Source organism: Littorina saxatilis, linkage group LG12 (genome assembly GCF_037325665.1).
Source record: "Littorina saxatilis isolate snail1 linkage group LG12, US_GU_Lsax_2.0, whole genome shotgun sequence".
Taxonomy (NCBI): domain Eukaryota; kingdom Metazoa; phylum Mollusca; class Gastropoda; order Littorinimorpha; family Littorinidae; genus Littorina; species Littorina saxatilis.
In genome coordinates this window covers 75,283,821-75,287,739 of record NC_090256.1, presented here as the reverse complement: position 1 = coordinate 75,287,739, position 3,919 = coordinate 75,283,821, and the positions used below count along the sequence as shown (strand labels likewise).

General features: G+C 41.1%; 1 long non-coding RNA gene across 2 annotated transcripts; it reads right to left on the bottom strand.

The window, feature by feature from the left end:
• Positions 1–438: 438 nt before the first annotated feature.
• On the bottom strand, positions 439–3,251 carry LOC138982770 (uncharacterized). Of its 2 annotated transcripts, XR_011460970.1 has the most exons (5): positions 2,518–3,251; positions 2,131–2,280; positions 1,623–1,683; positions 1,003–1,155; positions 439–623 (listed from the first exon to the last, which is right to left on the bottom strand). It is a non-coding gene; the product is annotated as an uncharacterized lncRNA (long non-coding RNA). The 2 variants fall into 2 exon arrangements; XR_011460969.1 differs by lacking the exon at positions 2,518–3,251 and having other exon boundaries at positions 2,131–2,496.
• Between the last annotated feature and the right edge of the window lie 668 nt (positions 3,252–3,919).

Below are 3,919 nucleotides of genomic sequence, written 5' to 3'. Positions count from 1 at the left end.
GGGTTTTAAAATAACATTTACACCCAAACCAAATATCTTGCTGCAATGGAAATTTTATCATCGACACCATGTGATACAGTATACATGGGAAAGATGTCTGCTGCCTGATATTCATGCATTTTTAGTTTACTTGGAAAGTACTATGTACATGGACATTACATAGCATGCCTAATTTTGTCTGTGTGCAGTCGCTACCGCTACACTGCATACCGTATGCTGGCAAAGTTTGCATGGGGATGGCTGGGCAAGGATGTACGAGTAACTCTCCCTGCTTCTGCTGTCAGGAAGATCCGGGAAACCTTTCCTAACGCTACAGGCAATTACACAGGATATTTGGAACCCGAAAACTAGTTCTTTTAACAGTTTACTATTGTGCCAGTAGATATTTTGAAGCAGTTGTGAAGGTTAACCATTCACATCTACAGGTCCTGACTACATGTGGTCGTATTAGCACCCCTTGTAGCTATACCGAGACTTTAGTGCTCTGACTGCCTGTTCTTTGTTAGGCTTGGCATATTGTTCACAAAGGGGCGGAGGCAACTGCTTGATGGACCGTTCCATGTCTTGGATGCTGTGTGTAGAGGCCAAGTCCACCACTCGTTCCATCAGTCTCCCCACATAAGCTGCAAACAAATGAGAACTTTATTAAGTGACCCTCCACCAACTTTGAAATAGGCATAATCTTCTGTGGCTGTTAGTGTTACCTTCCCCTGCACTGTTGTATGGATTGCTCCTGTATGAATGTGTATAAAAATGGTTTCTCTTTATTTTCTTTGAGCAGCCAAAGAAAAAAAAATGTTGCAATACATTTGTGACATTGATTGCTATTTGTCTTCTTCCTTACTCTCTGATCTCCATTAACTTAAATGTTTGGAAGTTATTCTTCTACCTCTTTCATGCTTATCCAATGGGCCATTATTTTGTATGTACTTGCAAACCGAACAACACAAAAATAACTTTTGTACCAAAAGTCTTAGCTTGTGAGAGTAAAAGAACATTTACCAAAGGTGCAATCCACTTTCACTTCCTGGATGGAATAGTCCTTCTTTGATTTCCTGTAGACCAAACTGTAGCGTTCCTTTCCGGTCTGGTCAGAAGCCTGCAGTCTGTTGTTGTTTTCGTTAAAATGCTGCTTGCAGAGCAGCTATGATTGTCCTGAAACAGTGTTTCATTTGAAAGGTACAGTATTTTGTAATTGCAAGTTCCATATCTCTATTGCCTACCTGCTTTGACACAATTGTGGTAATTATTGACAGAGCACAACATACTGCAAAGAAATTCCTCTTAGTATCTCCAACTGAAATGTGATAGGATGAGTGCACAATACCAACCCCCACACATACATGTACATTTTTGCATAGTGCTAGCAGGTATAGTGCTCATTTTAAGGCTTACTATCATTAAGCAAAAACTATCAGTCTGCTAAAGACATATCATCTCAGCCATTAAAAAACTGCAGATTATGACAGTTGATACTTGATATCCAGAAATAGTCTAAAGTCTAAAACTTTCCTGACTACTCTTGTGACGTCTTGTCTGAAAATAATTAATTGACCCACCACCCATACACACACACCTAAACAGGACCACCACCACCACTTTTTTTTTAATAATTTACTTACTTTTCTGTGCAGCCTTTGGGGTGACTTGAATTTTCTTGTTTCTTTTTATCCTGCGGTGTGTCTGAAGTAAAATATTGTCACCAATTTATGCAAAAAATCTGCTAGAAAATGATAATACAATAACAGTTGCTCAATGGATAAGTTAGTAGAGTATTTCACTGACAGATCTAGATATATTTACTCATTCACATCAATTTAATTCGGAACAGCATGTGACACAAAGTGACAATATATATGTACATGAATACAATTACAGGGTCTGCAAGTGCAACACATGTATCCAATGACTTATCAATAAACACTGCTAAAATTACAAACTCTGAATCAGATACAAATGTGTGCCAAAGTGGATCAGCCTCACATTTAGTAGTTACAGTGTCAGCTATAATATGCTTGATAAGAAGTGTGAATGACTAAGTACTGCAATGAATGACTGTGGGATTGGGAACAAGCAGATCTGTACTGTCTATACAATAAAAAAAATTTAAAAAATGCAAAATTTGCCTACCTCTGTCTGAGTGCTTGCATACACTGGCGAAGGTTTGTCAGTTTCACTAGCTCCATCACAAGATCCTGACAAATCAGCTGTATGATGGTCAGATGGTTTAGGTTTTACATCACATTCACAAGGCCCAACTGCCAAAGCATCTTCCAGAATCTGCAAGCACAATGTTACAATCATTCTTTAGTCCTCTATTTCTGTATTTTTGTAAGTTAAAACAATTTTAACACTCAAGAAAACAGAATTTTCTACTCAAAGCTTACAAATGTACTAAGTTTTATTCAGTGAAAGTTGACAAATGCAGTGCCCTTTTATAGAATTTTTCAATAATGGCATTGTCAGTGTCACTGAACCTATTAGTATTCTTCATAACAATACAATTTTCCACCTTACCCTTTGGTGTTCCCTTTTGGCAAAGGCTCCTCTGACTCAGTCGAACACTCTGCTTTGGAGCCACAATGGCAGAGCAAATTGGCGCTGTAACTGCCGTTGTTACTTGTGTCACAGTGCTGCTGGCTGTGGAGACAGATGCCACGCCCACGGTACTCGAGCAAGTCACCGTTGTGACTGTTGTTGGCGCCAGACGATGCGGTTTTTGCACTGTTGGCACTGGTTTATGGTTTAAAACCATCTTCGCTTTAAGTCCAAAACTTGCAGCCAGTGCAATCTTTCTTGGATAGCAATCCGTAGTGAAGTGCAGACTGCATATCCGTGAGTTCTGGTTCGGCGTACCAAAACTTGGTCTGAAATCTGCTCGGCAAGTTTGAACGAATTTAATCCACTGTCGCCGAGTTTCTGCATCAGTAGGAAACTGATGCAATGTAAAACCATCAGCATGCTTGCTGTTACACTCCGCAACTGCACAGTAGTAACCGACTTTCCTTCGCCGCTTGAAAGGGGGAACGTCTGTTTCGGTAGAAGATACAACCGCAGAGTTACAACCGTCCGCCATGATGTTCCACGAGTGACGTCACTGGCCTCAGGGCCGCCCGGTGCAGTTTGATCAGGTGCGCGAAATCGGATTTTATTAAATAAAAAATCAGCAACACAAAATTTTGCAAAATCGTTTTCGGAATATTAACCTGGGTTGTGACAACAATGTTTTGAACAGAAAAAAGTTTTGCTCTCTGGTTGGTCTTTAAGTCCTTTGTACTGGAAACTTGCATTCTCCCAGTAAGGTAATATATTGTACTACGTTGCAAGCCCCTGGAGCAAATTTTTGATTAGTGCTTTTGTGAACAAGAAACAATTGACAAGTGGCTCTATCCCATCTCCCCCCTTCCCCCGTCGCGATATAACCTTCGTGGTTGAAAACGACGTAAAACACCAAAGAAAGAAAAGATTAAAAAGCTGTGACGAGTTTAAACTCAGTGTTTCCAAAAATGAAAACTTGTTTTCAGGGAGCGTGTTGTGAGGGAAAATAAAATAAAAGAGCGAACGATGATGGAAACGGAGGGGTGGGGGGAGAAAGGGTGAGTTGTGTTACAGATTTGGAACGATTGATGGCTGATGTCAGCGTGAACACTAGAAAAAGGTGGGTGAGAGAAAAGAGGAGGAAGGGCGAGGGGGGGGGGGGGGGGGCCGGGGGTGTCGGTTCGTTACTTAATCTCAAGACGAGTCTGGTTGTCCGAAATGGACTCCGTCGTGGCAGGACTAAAGGTGAGAAAATAGACGGGCGAACCATCCTTTGCCCAGTCGCACAATCACCACAATCCATCTACTTCCCAAAATATCACAACAGAAAGGGGCACGCGCGTGTGCAGGGCATATAAAGGGAGACGTTATTGACAGTGAG